Source organism: Diprion similis, chromosome 4 (assembly GCF_021155765.1).
Source record: "Diprion similis isolate iyDipSimi1 chromosome 4, iyDipSimi1.1, whole genome shotgun sequence".
Taxonomy (NCBI): domain Eukaryota; kingdom Metazoa; phylum Arthropoda; class Insecta; order Hymenoptera; family Diprionidae; genus Diprion; species Diprion similis.
The window spans coordinates 9,934,388-9,952,414 of record NC_060108.1 but is presented as its reverse complement, the minus strand read 5'-3'; the positions used below and the strand labels follow the sequence as shown (position 1 = coordinate 9,952,414).

The following is an 18,027-nucleotide window of genomic DNA, read 5'->3' as shown; positions in this document are numbered from 1 at the left end:
TCAATAAAGGAATACGAATTTACCCTTTGTAGTTAGAGGTTGATTTCGGTGTGAACTCACGGGTAAATTTGGGTTTCTCCCGAAATTCTTCAATACACTGGTCCATGTAAATCAATATAATAAATGCAAGAATATAATCTGCAGGCTGAAGTCATCTCAAATCATGTAGGCCAGCGAAGTTCATATTCCGTTATTGCTCGTAACTGAAGTAGGTATATTCTTAGCATCTAATCATGTTAATACATTTGTAGAGAGGTTGTTGACCGTTGCATCAGACAAGGTAGGTTAATATTGTTGGGTGTGACGGTCAGTTTTCGAATATTTGTTTATTTGGACAAAACGTTTCGGCTGTGGCATGGCCAGTCATCCTCAGTTCTGTGGGAATAGTACATATACTTAGTGACTAGGTTTACATGAAAAACAATTTGTAACAATTGATAAATTAGGAAGCACGGGCTATACATTCTTCGGCCACGTGTTAACCAACCTAATGTTCCGAATTGGAGGTTAGGAAACCCCTCTTGAAATTTGACTCGACTGTTTACTCTAATACAAAAACATTTTTAAATTGTTAACATTTTTCTTGAAATTGAAGCTACTTAGAGAGGTACAACAATGACTAGTGTCACAACCACTCAGAACCCTCGCCAAAGCCAGGAGAAAGTCGTCCAACGCCACAAACAGAAGAATTTTCTTGCTGCGATGCCGTACAAAAGGCATAGTTCCTAACTTCCTACATTTTAGAGTAAAAAACCTAGAACACTTAGTTGCAAATCAATCGTTTCAAAAAAGCTTTTAAAAAATTTCAAGACAAATTACTAGATATAGAAATTGGTAACACTATATCAGAATTGAAACGGCTAAATAGAGATATATTGCACTTAATGACATACATTAAACAAAACACCAATGACCCTTCAATTTTAAAAAGATTACATAATGACGAACTTAGAGACCGAAGATGGTTCGAACAAAAGAAAAAATATAATATACACAAATTTGAGAAACTTGACCAAAAAGTACAAAAAAGAATACCCACAAAAAAGTGGATTGTAAACTTCACAAACGTCACCATTCCAGACAATGTTAACGACACACCTGCACTAGGATCAAAGCATGGAATTCCTTACAAACCCAACAAATTACTGGTAGACGACATTATCTGCAAAATAGAGTCGGGTCTTACGGGTCTGGATAAAACCACTAAGGATATTATCCGGAGCAACGTAACACACAAAATCAGTACACATTCCAAAAAACAACTTAATCACACACAAAAGAGAGAACTGAACAACATTACAGCAACACAAAAATTCCTAACCTCACACCCAGAAATCATAGTCACTAGAGCCGACAAAGGAAATAAAACAGTAATTTTAGACACGGTAGACTTCCATAACAAAACCACACAAATGCTAAATGATACAACCACTTACTGTATTCTGAAATCAAATCCGACAAATATCATAGAGAAGAAAAATAATAATCTGGTCAATAACTGGTTCAAACAAAGCATCATCTCGTCGTGTACAGGAAAAAGTTTAAAAACTCATTGTGCCGTACCTCCAAAAATTTATTTTTTACCGAAAATACACAAAGTCAATGTTCCTCTACGACCAATTGTATCAAATATAGGTGCCCCAACCTACAATCTAGCTAAATATCTATCAGTTGCGTTAAACAAAATAATTGGAAATTCCAAATTCCATGTCAAAGAGTCCTGGGGCCTAGCCAAAGAGATTAGAGGGATACATATTCCTACTACACACAAATTAATATCGTTGGATGTGACATCATTATTTACAAATATTCCTACAGACTTAGCCCTAAACAGTATTAAAGATAGATGGGGTAAAATTGAAAAACACACTATTCTACCAAAAGCGGACTTTTTGAAGGCTGTAGAACTCTGCTTAACGTCTACGTATTTTGTTTATAAAAAAGTATTCTATCAACAAATCAAGGGCGTAGCCATGGGTTCGCCCATTAGTCCTGCAGTTGCAAACATAGTAATGGAAAAACTGGAAAACTTCACCATCCCTAAATTAAATTACACTTTACCTTTTTATAAAAGATACGTCGACGACATACTTACTAGTGTACACCTGGATAACATTAAAGATATTGTAGACAAGTTTAATCAATTTCACCCCAATCTACAATTTACCTTTGAAACACAAAATATAAACTCCATTAGCTTCCTAGATTTAAACATTATTAACATAAACAACACACTGAGGATTGATTGGTTCAGAAAACACACTTGGTCGGGTCGATACTTACATTTCGGATCACACCACCCATTAACATACAAAAAAAGTGTCATAACAGGACTGGTAGACAGGGGATTAATATTAGCAGAACCAGAGTTTAGGGAAAAAAATTTGAAACTCATCAAAGGCACACTCATAGAAAATGGGTACCCACTGTACACCATTAATAACATCATAACGAATAGAGTAGAAAAACTTTACAATAATGATGAGTTTTTAAAAAAACGAGAATTAACTATCGTTAACGACAATTCCACAACAATAAATATCTCTCTACCTTACGTCCAAGGACTCTCAGAAAACCTCAAAGGTTATTTAAAAAAATTCAACATCAAAGTGGTACATAAAACACAAAACACACCTGCAAGAATTTTCACCCGACTTAAAGATACTGATCCCACAATGCTCCACTCGAATTTAGTATACAAATTAGATTGTTTGAACTGTGAGAATGCATATATAGGTCAGACCTCTCAACATTTGAACAAACGCATAAATGATCACCGCTACACTACATAGCTTATCCTTAGGACATAAATTTGATTTTGATAACCCTACTATCTTAACTCACGAGTCCGATTATCAAAACCGGTTAGTTAAGGAAATGATTCACATTAGTCGGAATATCACGTGTAACATAAGAACTGACATTGATCATTTAAGTAATTTATATGCACCACTTCTACATATGTAACGTACGGTAATTATTTCAAATGTGCGAGTCTCTACAGTACCGACCGACAGGTAACCACTATCCACCTGCAATACACATTTTCGATTCTCGATCACTTCTCCACGGGAGCGCCTTCAATTAACACCTAGATGCGCAATAGAAGTAGAAAACTCGTAAGTTTGAATTAAATACCATCAAAATCATAACACTAGTCATTGTTGTACCTCTCTAAGTAGCTTCAATTTCAAGAAAAATGTTAACAATTTAAAAATGTTTTTGTATTAGAGTAAACAGTCGAGTCAAATTTCAAGAGGGGTTTCCTAACCTCCAATTCGGAACATTAGGTTGGTTAACACGTGGCCGAAGAATGTATAGCCCGTGCTTCCTAATTTATCAATTGTTACAAATTGTTTTTCATGTAAACCTAGTCACTAAGTATATGTGCTATTCCCACAGAACTGAGGATGGCTGGCCATGCCACAGCCGAAACGTTTTGTCCAAATAAACAAATATTCGAAAACTGACCGTCACACCCAACAATATTAACCTACCTTGCATGTTAATACAGCTGTCAAATGAAATTGATCAAAAAAATAATATCTCGAAAAATAATAATAAATCAATATTGCCGTTCGTAGGGTACACAGTGTATACTCCGTATCAAGACATACTGAGTTTTCGGAAAAATCAAACCTAAGCTCTTTCAGAAAAACGACTTTTTTTCAATCTCTGTATTTTTCGCAATTTTGAAAATTTTTTGCATTTTGATATCTGATTCGAGGGAGTGTGAGATGCTACGTATTCCAAAACAAGAATTCTTACAAAAGCTCCAAATTTGCGAAATTAGCGGTTATTTTTCGTAAATTATACGTCAAATATCAGAAAAAAACCATATAATTTATCTTATATGTCTCAAAAATCGTTATTTGGGTAATAATTAAATATACGTGTTCACGAATTTTGGGCGAAAAAGAACATACTTCAGTTACGAGCAATTATGGAATATGATCTCCGCTGTCATGCCTGATTTGATATGGATTCAGCCCGCAATGTTTAGTTCCGATTATTTTCCAGGAAAATGTTTTCGACTATAAAATCAAAGTTTTGTATCGTATTGAATTCTATTTTGCCAGGTTGTTTTTTTATCCCGTTTGTCATATTGACAAAACGTTTTTCTATTTCATGCAACGAATCTATGTGGATGACATATCGAACTCGAGAATGAGAATCGTGCAGCGATTTCATTTAACGTTTAACCCATTGAACTTTTTGTATACTATAGTGTATAATCTTGATTGTAGTTTGTAATGTTTTTCTCCAAATATACTGCATATTAAGGGGGGGGGGGGGGTAAAGGTTTACACTTTCGAAAAATCGATTTTTTTTGTCTTATCTTATTGTTAAACATTTCAAGAATATATTCTTAAAATTTTAAGTCGATCTAAGCAAAACTCTTGAAGGAGGGGTTAAGCGTTTCAGCGTAAAAAAAAATACTTTTTTTGTGAATTTTTTTGAAAGTATGGATTGAGCAAATTTATTGAAACCTTTTGTACATTATTAAGCATACTTTTAACAATATTCTGTAATTTTTTCACGCAGAAATATTGCAAAACAAGCTGGTTTTTTTACGTTGAAACCCTTACCTCCCCCCCCCCCCCCCCCCCCCTTAAATAATTGTTAAATATATGATTTCAGGGGTAAAATTTTCTGAAAAATCGATTGCCGCTATTTATTTTTTAGAATTATTCTCACCTTGCTTGAAAAACGCAAATTATGAAGAAAAAAAAAATCAATTCCTGAAACATGTCCAAAACATCTCAATATTGTCCAAAAAGTGCTTCTTCACTCAAATAAAAGCATTTTCCGTCAATATTTTCATTTCAAAGTGAACGCGTTATATCGAAACGATACCCATCCTTTTACAAATTTTTAATAGAAATTGCAACAAAGACAAATTTACTAATCATATCTCACCTTACTTCTTTACCAACTAATTTGCCGGATTTAGGTGACAGGATTTTTGTAATGAAGCGATGCCGCCCACTCGCCGTCTTTCAAACGAGGATAACGAACTCTCGTGATTAACGGCTAATTTTCACACAATTCATCATCTTAATTCGAATGAATTCCAGGTCCTTCTCTCGAGAAGGCTTCATTAACGCAAATATGTTTAACCTAATTGAATTGGGTGTTGTACCTCGCAGATGAGCAGGTAGTTGCGATACAGACGTGACATACAAACAGCCTGCGGTGTTCCTGAGGAGTATAGTTTTACATTCGTACAATAGCGCACGGCTGAACAGTCAAAACTTATTCTTCATTCCGAATGAAATGAATTATATGATTAGTTCTGGGGAAGGTGGCAATCTCCCAATTTTTCATTTTATAGCTGATATTTGGATGTGGTTTCGTTCTTTGCCAATATTCCGACAGATCTAGGTATCAGATCTGCTATCAAAAAATGGGATCAAATGTAAGAAAATGTGGAAGTTCCTTCACAAAAGTTACTACCACCCCTTAAACTGTGTTTTGATGCAGCTGTTTTGAAATTTGACAAGACAATTTACTCCCAGACATTCGGTTTGGCAATGTGATTCCGATCGTCCCCAATTTTTTTGAACTTTGTTATGAAAGAATTGGAGTTAAGATCTTTGTAGTTCTTATATTTTCACCTGGCGTTTTATTACACACATGTTCATCATATTTTGCTAACAACCCTATCAGTCCGCTTGGATTTTGTTAGTAAAGTCCTTAATAATTTTCATGATAGGCTTTAATTCACTTCAGAAGTTGAGTCGAATGATAAGATCAGTTTCCTAGACGTAACTGTAATGAAACATGAGTCAAAAACAAACTTGATCATAAAAATATTCAAATTTTGAGTTCTATCATATTTCGAAACAAAAAGTGACTAGTATTTACAGTTTGGTGAACGAAAGGCTTTCATTGACAAGCAGTATGTTCCATGATAAAAATATCCATTTGACCAGATAGGACTTCCCTAGAAAAAAATTTTGCCTTACAATAAGCTTGTAATAACGCTTGCGAAAAAAAGCGAATTTATCGAAATAAGATGGCAACTTTTTTTTCATGTATAACATTTGTATTTGTATTGGTTATCAGTGATTAAACTAGTCATAATTGATTGCCTACACTAATTGGAAAAACGCAACTCGTATAAATACGCTGCGCTAAACCTTCGGCAGTAAATTCGAACTCGGGACGGACGGGTCGCTAGCATTAATTAATCGCACGCTTGAACCGGTTACGTCAAACTCTCGAATGCAAACATTTGTAACTTTTCAAAACTTATGCTAACGTTTCAATGTCACTCACGTTTTTTATCGCTAGTTAAGTATGAAATCTTATAGCAACTTTCGTTTCATGAATGTAACAAAAATGCTATAAGCCGAGATTTATGCAAAGTTCAAACGCAAATTTTTCTGTTAGGTCTTGTTACCTTGTATTATAGTACATCGATTATTTTACATGTATGTATGTACTTGGCATGTGGTTTACATTTTCGTCAAATCTTTTTCTATCCATCCTTGTGATCCGAGTACAAGTAAATTACACTCGGATATTTTTTTTGCGACTAGTTTTTCACTTTTTCGTGACATACGAAATCAGCACTCGAAAAACTATCTCTGGAATCTTTATCGTAATTTAGTATACCACTTTTATTATTCATCTTTATCGAGAACACGCCTGAATCTTCCACTTACACTTTCGTCGGATGTAACACAGTAACAAACGATCTCACCCAAATGCTAGTACGAACCTAACCTAATTCCGGCCACGTCGGATAATACACCCAGCTGCGACAGCTGAAACCTTTAATTGGTTAAGCAATTCGCGAGGGTTTTCTAAGATAATAGCCGAAGCAAAAGCATGAGTTGGAGCAAGTCTTTGCCATTTGAATAACGTTGGCATTGCCAAGGTAGAGAAGCGAGTTTTTTCCAAGAGAATAGGCAACGCTAAAGCAAGGGTTAAAGCAAGTGTTCTCCAAGGAAATGACCAAGATGTTACCAAGCCTTAAGAGCAAATGTTCAGCGAACTAATAGCCAACCTATTCCCAAGGCTTACAGAACCCTTGTGTTAATAACCAAGTGTTGGCAAGTTTTTAGCAATATGTGTCCAAGGGTTTTTTCAGCAGTTCAAGGCTTTTTCAGGATATACACTTTCGCAAGTTATACTTTCTTGCACGGGTTATTGACTGGTATCATCTGAAATGCTGCTGATAATATTCCAGCGTTAAACTTTGTCACGAATTTCCCATATGTCGAAGGTTTATCTCATTGCCAGTTAGTAAGACAAGCTTTAAGGGCATCCGATATCAAATGTGTTTTTAAAAACGTTATTAATCTGTCTAGGCTGTGTGATCTGCCAAAAAATGGAGTTCATTAAGACAAGTATTCATTAAGAAAAGTTATAATTTTGTATATGAAACACCCTGTAATTTTATTACTTTTGGACCGTGATAAATGGTTTTGACATTGGACAAATTAGTAGGCTTTTAAAAATTAGCATCAATGAACATAAACGAAACATTTGTGTATTCTCAAAAAAACAGACAGTTTTAACTAAGCATTAGGGTGTCCATTGTTTTGGTCATTATGGAATTTTTTTAATTTACCCCCAAAAAAATGTTAATATTAAAGAGAAAAAAACTGACAATATCAAATTATTTTGATAGTAATAATACGCGCCAGTGGGTGATTCAAGTTTCAAATTTTCGATGCTTCTGAATTTTTTTTTTTTTCATGAACACAAATGGAAAAAAAAAATTTCATGCCTCAGAACAAAGTTTATTCTTCCATCTTAACATAGGATTGATTTTGAGACGCATTTTTTAGAAAATTTCCTGGTATCAACACAATTTTTTTGTTGTAAATACCAAATTTAATGAAATAATTGTTACAAAATCGCAAACAAATTCAATAGAATGAAATATACTCATAACAACGAAATCTCGATTTTAATCCAGTGAGTTTAATGAAATAACACTCTCGTCACGCTATTATGAAAATATTAAATACGCGCTGGTGGATTCAACTAAATCGCTTCATACGGCTCACTAAATCGATTTGGTGGATGAAGATGAGCAAAATTTATAAAATTATGAGAGCTACTCATTGATTGCCGCTTTCAAATAATATGTTACATCGTAAATCTACGAAATTGCTTGTCCAAGTAGCGAAGTACTCTCTGTAACGCGTAGCAAATTCTCTCTTGCAAGAGAAGTAAGATGAGCAGATTAGGATGGGCTTCATGCATTCGTCTAATCCGTAATACATTGAATCAGCCTCTCAATTCACAATGGCATATTTTTTTGCCATTCTTTGAGGTAGCACTTAATTCATACAGCATAAATTATAGTCAAACGATAATTTTTGCAGTTGCGCCAATTAAAGAATCATTGTTCAATCTCTATAAAACGTTTTTACTGTAGTAGATCTGCTTTCGCAATCGCAACAGGATCTCTGAGATTGTGCGACTAAATCGTTTCTTAGGAATTGCTCAAATATTATGATCTCTGCCTATTATTATATAAAATCAAATGAACTTTTTGGTTCTGTGAAAAAAATGTTTGGTCACCTGTAAATTAACCCTGAAATTTCCTTGCAAGGAGAAAATTTTTGTCATTACGACTAAATTTTTTTTCCAAGTGAAATAGGTAGAATCTGAAAGCTTTCTTATACTTCACAAAACCGTAGTTTTTACGGTTTGATTGAGGGTTTTTATCTACGGAATACGTACGCTCACCCCAAAGTTTTTTTGTTCCTACGTTTAGTTGGAAGTCTAAAAATTGTTCTCAAGTACCCAATTGATTTTTTCAGCTAATTCTGATTTACAACAAAAAAAAAAAAACAGAAAACAAATTGACAAACATCGGAAATTGTCATGTATTTTAGATTTCAAATTTAAATCGTCCACCGGCGAGTGGTAATATTATCCGAAAATTTTTATGTTGACAGCGGATTTTGTTTCTATAATATGAACATATTTTTGGGGGGAATCAAAAAAATTCTAAAAATTTTTAAAATATATTTAGGCCATTATATCAGCTTCGAGGAAGTCAGTATCAGATGTCGTAAGCAGGTTCATAGAAGAAGATTGATACTTGAGATGTGTAATATAGTGAGTCATGATGATTTTGTAAATATGAGGTCTAGCATTGATAATCTAAGCAGTTTATAACACAACTTTATTTTAAAAACCGGAAAGAAATGATTTTTTTTCTCTATTTTTCGATTTTTTTTTCGTGAGAACCAAAAAATGATCCTTAAAGATTCCGACAAGTAAATTATTGATGCAATCTTTTCTTGGTAAGTTTTTAGGATACAAAACATTTCCACTAAGTTTAGGTGATTTCGCAATTAACTGTTGTTACAGTTGACAACCGCAGAGTCATCTGGACATGATTGATTCTTGACACTTTTGTTTCTTCTATATCGAATAGAGATAAATTCACATGCCACTGAGTGATCTTATATAACCTCCTTTTCTCTTCTTTTTTCGTAACAAAGGCACACTTTTTATATTCTTTGTTTAAATAAATTATTAAAATCCGCGGAAGACTCCCTTCCAAGAGCCGACACGTTGGCATATCTTGTCGTCTCATTTAACCTTCGACACAAAAAACGTTCAAATTCTAATTGAATAAGTAAAGGTAAAAAAAATCTATCTGTTACTATAATTGAAATCGTTGCAGATAAATTTAACTAGAATGTCTGGAAATTCCGCCTGCAATAGTCAGTTCTATTTTGGCAGGCCCTCTAATTAGAAAATTACTAATAAATCAAGAAGGAATCACCTGTTTCTGTAGCAGCGGTGAAAATTTTCGTTTTCTGGTTATTTTTTCAAGAAAGGAGCATCGAAAGAAAATATGTTGTGTTTAGTAATTCTTCCATTTTGTGTTTGAATTCGAAAATCTGTGGTAATTGTTTACTTTAGCAGTTTGAACAGATTATTTTTCTTCAGTAATGTCCATCAAAAATAAACGTTTCATGACTTGGAAATTTCCTCCCAGTGAGTCATCTTTGGAAAAGAAAGTCATAAGTGGTCACGTGGTAATTATTCAAAATTTTTGATTATTCATTAACAAAAATCAGTAAGTCCGAAAAAAAATAAATCGCTTCGGGATGTGGTTTTACGTTGAAAAAGTAACACGAACAAAACTTTTGACAATAAGTCAAATCTGAGAGTAAAAATTCGGAACCCTCTAAATCGAGCGAGGATTACTTATGTGTTCCCACCGAATCCCAATCCAACCGTTGGATTTTCGATGCATCCGGAGTTATTTCGTATCAAAGGTAACGCCTGATTAATCCCGGAGCGCCCGAGTCGTTGAAATTGTTGGTGGTGGAACCCTGCCGTGCCTTTCACACGTTTCAATACACACGCAGGTTAGTGACGACATGGAACGTACAGTCAAAGAGTATTTCTCAGTTACAGTGCAACCTCGTTAATGAACTTCCGCATGATCGGTAGGTACGAATTTGCGCTTGCATCGATCCGCCAGCTTAAGCGCTTAGTGAATCACGAAGACTCAAACACGGGAATAATTGAGGGATAAAATGATGTGACCTGAGCGATGTTCGGTCGGAATAATAATGGGAGTTTCATTTTCAAGATCATAAAGCAGATGTTTGGGGACTCTTTCAATAGTTATTCGCACATTTTATCGCTGTTTCATCTGAATCCTGAATTTTATCGGTGACTGCATAAGTCTTATTTTTATCATAATTATTATCATATAGTATGTAGATTTTCCTACCCATGGAAAATAATAATCTTTAGATCCTCACAAAATTGAGCTTTTTAGGATCCACTGTATTGAATTATTGTGTAATCTGTTAAAAAAAATTATGAACAGATCTATTGATGCCAAGCTTCATCGACAATTTTACAGAATCTAAAGCTAATTTGTGCTCTCATGACCTAAACGCCTATAAGGTAACAACAATAAATGAATTGAAGGTTCAAGAGAAACAGGCTGATCGGTTTATATCGCCAAGAACACCGGATATCAGGGTTGCGTCAGCCAATAGGAAATAACAACTATCCCTGAAGCTTTGTCTTTAATTACACGGAATATCCGGACAGAAATACTGGCGGTGAAGAAGGCCCGGGGACGACTATTCTCCTCGCAGCTGTCCTCTTCACTGGCGAGTCTTGTTCGTATTATTAATATCAATGAAGCTCTTTAGTCATTTTTGCAAGAAAGAACTAAGAACGACGTGTTATTCGAATTACCTCACAGTAACCTCATCAAGCTGAGGTTGAGGTGACCACTTGCCCAAATGTCTGAATATATCCCGGATACCTGGCTGAATCAAAAATCAGTTTCAAATTTGACGTGATACCGCTTTGGAACTGATCTTTATTACGTGATTTTTCTCGCTGAGATTGACTAAACTCTGAAATTTTGTATATATATATATATATATATATATATATATATATATATATATATATATATATATATATATATATATATATATATAAGTCTTATTTTGACTATTATCAAAGCCTTTGTAGCACTGATGTAAAAATACCACTGTCAGTAGAACTTGAGATGAAATGTTGAATTCAGATGTCCAAAAAAAGTTTTATTTTACGCAAGAATAAAAATAAGAAACGTATTCTTATAATTTAATTACTCCTTATTGCAGCAATACATTCCCTGGAGTTATTTTCGCATGAAGCTGAAATGATTTTGGATAGTTTTGTTCAGCGTTGCGTGCAGAATTACGCTGATTGCGGTATTTTCGCATCAATGTTGTGTAGGCTTCAATAATAGTCAAAATTAGTGACAGATTACTCACAAGGAGAGTATCAGACCTCCGAATCATAGATTATGCTGAAACTTGGAAAAGTATTCCGTTCGCCTAAAATATGGAGCCTCCGATGGGTAGTTTTTACCATCAGGTTGCCAAACATTCTCAGTTTATATTTTACTGCGGCTCTGAGGTAATAATACATCCGTTCACACTTTAATCTATGAAAATCTGTCATAGAAACTTCAAGAAAGGTCGATGATTTTCTTTATAAGAATCTTCCAAGTAATTTAATTTTGTTTATAATTATATATTTATACTAAATTATCAATCAATCAATTATTATTCTATTTAACTTGTAACCCGGGAAACGCCGGGTATTTTTGCTAGTTTATATATGTACACGTAAAATACAGGTTTTAACGTAGAATAGAAATTATTATTTTTGTTGTGAATATTCAACACTCCTGGGTAAAAAACCTGCCGCATTTGTAAGCTGCACAGGATGAAATCGTACACTTCAACACTCAGAGTTGCTCGCAATTAACCGAGTTGTTTTTTGGAATAGCTGGAATGCGGAATGCTTAACATAAACCAGGGTGCAATATATCGTTAAAAATCCATTGATACACTCCCATTTCAGTTTTTTTCCGCAAAACATGGGTTCATTAAGCGATGAACACGAGGAACACTATAATCAGGAGATAGCAGTTTAGAGGGATACTGGGATAACTGGCTACAAGACAAAAGCCAATGGTTAAAAAAACATAGGTTTTTCAACGAAAAATAAAGTTTTGTTTGGCTTATTTACATAATTTTGAAAAAATCAGTAAATGCTTTTCAGTATGAAACCTGACGTGTGTGAAAATTTTATTTATAAACCTCAAATGACTTTAAGGTAAGGAATCATAATCACATACTTTAATTCCAGTGAAGAAAAGTATTTAATTACTGCATAGTATTTTAAATAAGCCGTTTGCTTCGTAAATTATTTCTTAGTACATTGAGGATTGGATTATTTTGTAATGAACAGTTTCCACGAACTTATACATTTGCATGATGAGTTTATGGGCATCGTAGGTGCAATTTTTTAACATGCACTTCAAGTTCTTGAAATCTCAATTTTGAATCATGATAGTAAAAATTAGCATTCTGATCCATAGATACCCTAGAAAAAATTTTCCAACCTAAAATCACAGAGCACACTGCAGATCAATTATTCACTCAAGTTTCACGATCAGTAACCTAATGCATGTGATTCCACGCGCAATTTAGATGTTTGCACATTGCAACTGATGCACCAAATTGCGACAAATATCGTGCTGGCTGCGGTGTCTCAATGTGTGGACACTAATGTACATAAAGCTGAATAAACACAGAGCACAGTTTGCTTCCAGCGTTGAAGGTACGTCTTGTAAACAGATACCAATACCTGGCTCAAACCATTCACTGTTCCAGTTTTCTACTTCTTACCTCACTGCTGAATTTATCAACGAATATATTAGTGCTTTCAAACCATGGTATGTTGCCCCAGCTGTAATGGTACAGCCACTAGAATCATTGTGAATAGAACAGTATGTGGGAATATTAGAAGTAAAGAGAGAGAGAGAGAGAGCATGGAACAAAAAACATTTCGCACGACGAGCACGCTGACGACAGATTAGCAGTCGACCTAAGCCCCCTGGTCAGGGAGGACTACGAAATCGAATAACTATATGTCATTGGTGTATTCGAAGGACTGAAATTGTTTGTAAAGAAATATAAAGGACGCAAGCTTCGAACCTGTGGGACGTATAGATACTAAAGAAAAATGGGCGATCTGCATAATTGTCGGTGAATGGGCCACGGTGATCTCTCTCCATCTCTCCCACCAGCCACAAGAAAAAACGATCGTCGATAAGTATATTTGCCAAAGTTTGAATAATTATTATAATTCGTCGTGTTCAATTGACGAACGCTCGCGCGTGTAACCTCTTTTAGGCCTTTCACATACCAGCTGCCTATATTCTTAAATAAAGAATTAACAAAACAAAATTATAATTATAAATATTATGAAAGCGCAAAGTCGAATCCAAAGTAAGTGTCTGTGATGAAAATTTGCAGCAGAAGATTAAAAAATTATTAAATGTAAGTTACACAGAAAATTCATCGAATAATTGTTCAGATCAGAAGGTTGTAGAAATTTTAATCTGCGTAGCCTCAGTAATAGAACAAGAAACTTTGAGCCATAATTTATTAAGATAAATTTTCATCAATTGAATTGATAATTCGGATCAAATTAATTCATTGAACAATTTTTATTTTATTTTTATCGCCCCTAGTTTAGAAGTTACCGAGTATTGAAATTGCGGAAAAACGGCAAAAAATCTAAAAACACACTCTCTTTCAATTGCCTTTATCTCCGGTTTTATTCATCCTACTGACTTCGTCAAATATGCATTTTGAAGCTCTTGAATGCCACTTTCATTATAATTTTATTTTATCCTGCGGTAACGAACAATTCCGATTGTTATAAATAAATATATTATTCAAACATAGTTTTCAAGAAAATTGACACGACTTAGAATTCAAAAAAAAAAATATATCAGCGCATTCCTTGATCAATTCTCTACAAAACTGTGAAGTCCAATTCATAGCGACTAAATGGACTCTATTTTAAAACGATTTATTTGTAAGCGATGGGGCACGTTGCCGCTGAGAGACCTGGTTCGGTACCCGTACACGGTGTACGTGTAATCAGCGTGAGGAAGAAACGATGGGCATGGGGATCTATATACAAAAAATGTATCATACAAGCAAACAATATATTTCACATCAGTTCATTAAGTATTCAACTAACAATAAGTAAATCGTAATCCTAAATCTTACATAAAGATTCGCTAGTGTATATACCTGGATGTTGTCATACATTCGCTTACAATTAGTGGTTTATTTGGAAACAACGGCCTCTACTGATTTATCAACATCAGAGTATTTATTGGCTATTAATTTATACTTTGTTAGTGGCAAAATACAGTGGAACTTCAGTGAAAAATTTTAAATTAATATTATTTATGTTTTGGTTATTCTGCGCCCATGAAAATTTTTTTTGCGGTGTATTGATTGAATCCTGCAAGGGTTCCAGACTTGCTTCAGCTGCTAGTCTTTTGAGAGGTCCTCCTAAGCCATCACGAGGCTCCTTTCCATGCGAGGTAGTGAAGAAGTGCCATTCGGCACCAACTCCAGAGTCCTCTAGATGAAGACACCTGTTTGAAAAATTCTATTTGTTCTTGTATTGGGTACTTGCTCCGTCAGAGAAGTAAATGATTCTCGTTAATTCTTGAATTTCTTGTTTTAAAAAGTTCACAAAATTTCTTTGGAATAGATGGACGGCGATAGTGTCATGTTTCAGATACTCTGAAATTGCAATATAATTCTTGTGTTTGATTGTGTTGTCTTCGTTGTAGTAGGCCACAAAAGGATCTATCGTGACTTGGTCGATATTCCAATGTATACCATGAATTGTGTCTCCATGAATCAGACTTTACAATTTTGTACAGAATTGATCAAGGAATACGCTGATATTTTTTTTGGAATTTTATTCGTGGCAATTGTCTCGAAAACCATGTTTGAATAATATATTTGTTTACAACAATTGGAATTGTTTGTTATCGCAGAATAAAATAAATGTATAATGAGAGTGGCATTCAAGAGCCTCAAAGTGGATTTTTTCAAAAAGTCAGTAAGATGAACCGAACCAGAGATAAAAGCAATTGAAGGAGAGCGTGTTTTCGATTTTTGCCGTTTTTCCGAAATTCCAACCCCCTGTAACATGTAAACAAGGGGCGATAAAAATAAAATAAAAATTGTTCGACGGATTAATTTGATCCAAAGAATCTGCAAAAAAATCGAGACCTGAATCGGAAACATCAAGGTCAAAAACCCGCTCGGTTTGACGTGGAATGACTCATTTACAGGCGCCACTAAACAAGAACCGCGCGTGAAAACAGTATTCATTACCCCAGACGAAACTGGGACGAAACTAGAATGATCTTTGGCCTAATGTATAGCCCATTTTATTTTTCGAAGGCAATGGATAAAGCGGTAGGTCCGTTACAAAATCAGGTAATCTTATTCCATCTTGACAATATTCTCATTCCAAGGAAAGATTGGAGTGACTTGAAAGAAAGACTTATCGCGGTATTCGAAGCATTACGTAGCGCAGAATTAACGATTAGAACCAATGAACGAGTTACTCAAAAAGGACTGACCCTTCGAGCAAACTTATCTTACAAACCTTTAACTCCAAGAACGCGACTGAGTGACATAAAGATGCTAGCGCAAAGAGATTAGCAGCAATGCTATTCGAACGTGGGGCAAACAATCGTTGGCATCTTGTTTACGTAATTAGTTGTAGAACAACCGAACCAAAATGGAATTATCATTCTAGTAACCTCGAGCAATTAGCTACAGTGTGGGCGATAGTACGGTTACGAAATCTATTATTCAACATACATTTCAGAATAGTCGCGGGCTGCGAAGCGCTATTATATCTAAACATCCAAAAAACAAAAATGCACAGATAGTAAGATGGGTGAAGGAATTAGGTGCATTCGATTTTGAAGTAACCCATTGCCCGGGTACTAAGTTAGCTCACACAGATGCTTTAAGGGGAGGGGGAGGAGGAGGGGGAGGGGGGGTGTGGTTAATTCGGTCAAACAACAGCATGTTTTTAGGAAATTTAAAAAAAAATATGGTTAATATGAATTGATTTATTAATAAAGCACGCAATAATGTGACATTCTGAGAGTATTCTCTAGAATTTTTATTTGAAAATATGACGAAATGAGCTGGTGACAGCAACTCTTAGTGGGCGCCTCACAATCAGATAAAAGGTGCATTGCAGTGGACACCAGATCTCATTTCTCGATAATATGAAACGTAAAAATCAAAAAAATTTTATCACTTAACAAGTTTTTCAAGGTTACGCTGTCCAGTTATTACTTTTTTTTCATTTTTGGATATTCAGTAGCGATTAGAAATCAATACATCGATTTTTTACTAAAAACTCAGTAATTTAGCTATTGTAAACATGACTTAAAATTATAAAAATAAAAACTTGACAGCGTTATCTTGCTGGTAATGTATAGAGAAAGTGTGCAAAGTTTAAAAAAGATTGGTGCAGCAGATTTCGATTGGCAGTGTTCACTGACTTTGAAAACGCAAGTTGTAGGCAAATCGAGTTAAGGATTTACACCAAAAGTTGCAAAATTAATCATCAATAAACAAGTGTGTTTTTTTTATACTTACACAGAATCATCAATACCAGGTCCATACAATAGAAAGCTTTCACCTCGGATGTTTATTCATTCACATTTTCACATTCACATTCGTACCGCGCATGCGCTATAAACCGTATGGGAGGGACGGAGACTAAAAACGCTCTATCTCGGTGAGTTTTTTCTGATTGATTTGAAATTTTAAGACAATAATCTTGAAATGTTGTACATTCATCTGACAAATTTTGAAAGAAATCAACCCCCCTCCTATAAATAGAGCTCCTATGGAGGTATAGTGTGATAGCGCAATGACGGAGTGGCTGAGCGAAATATTCGCAATATTGAGCGAATAAGATGAAATAACAATGTATCATTATGTGGATGATGATTTGCGTAAAAAAAAGAAATCTTAGCAAGTGAGTGAGTGCGTAAACCAGCTGAAAGAAAATGAAGTGGCCGGATAATAGTGTAGGAAAGAATTCTCTGTAAAAGAGAACGGTAAAAACTATTCTACGTGGTGCTAAAAGCGATGCGCAAAGACCTCATAATCTGACTCCACGAAGTTCAAGGATACCCGGGATTAGACCGAATGATCGCGAAGATCGCAAACTATTATCAGCTCCCTGGAGTGCGACGCAATGTAAAGTACCATGGGTACGTGCGTGCGTACAGTGCATCCCCCCAAAAAGCACCTTTGATGCAAAAACCTTTCGTGAATTACATTACAAATGTGTTCTCATTGTTTATCAAAAAAGAGGGAAATCACATACTACCTGCAAGTACATATCTGTTAATTCACAATAAAAGCATGATTGAAACTTTACCCTTCGCATCCACATCTCTTGGAATCACACTGGTGCTACACTGAGACACCTAGATAGTGACACTAGATTTATCCAACTACAATTGATGATTAAGTTTGAATAAGAAACAAAATAACTCATACATTGCTACGAATTCAGAAAAACAAATTAAATTAGTCAGTGGTACTTTGCTTAGTGAACATTGTATGTTTGTGGTATTTGTATGAACAATAGGAA

The 18,027-nt window shown here is 34.9% G+C and overlaps 1 protein-coding gene and 1 long non-coding RNA gene across 3 annotated transcripts in view; one reads left to right on the top strand and one right to left on the bottom strand.

Moving 5' to 3' along the window:
• Window positions 1–7,800, top strand: part of LOC124405565 — a 76,059-nt gene extending 68,259 nt beyond the window's left edge. For both annotated transcript variants that reach the window (XR_006929122.1, XR_006929121.1), the window contains exon 4: window positions 7,790–7,800. This is a non-coding gene — a long non-coding RNA (uncharacterized LOC124405565). The remainder of the gene's footprint in view (window positions 1–7,789) is intronic.
• The window catches only part of LOC124405564 (zwei Ig domain protein zig-8-like), a 230,116-nt gene that overhangs the window by 181,716 nt on the left and 30,373 nt on the right, over window positions 1–18,027 (bottom strand). The gene's annotated exons all lie outside the window — the stretch shown is intronic.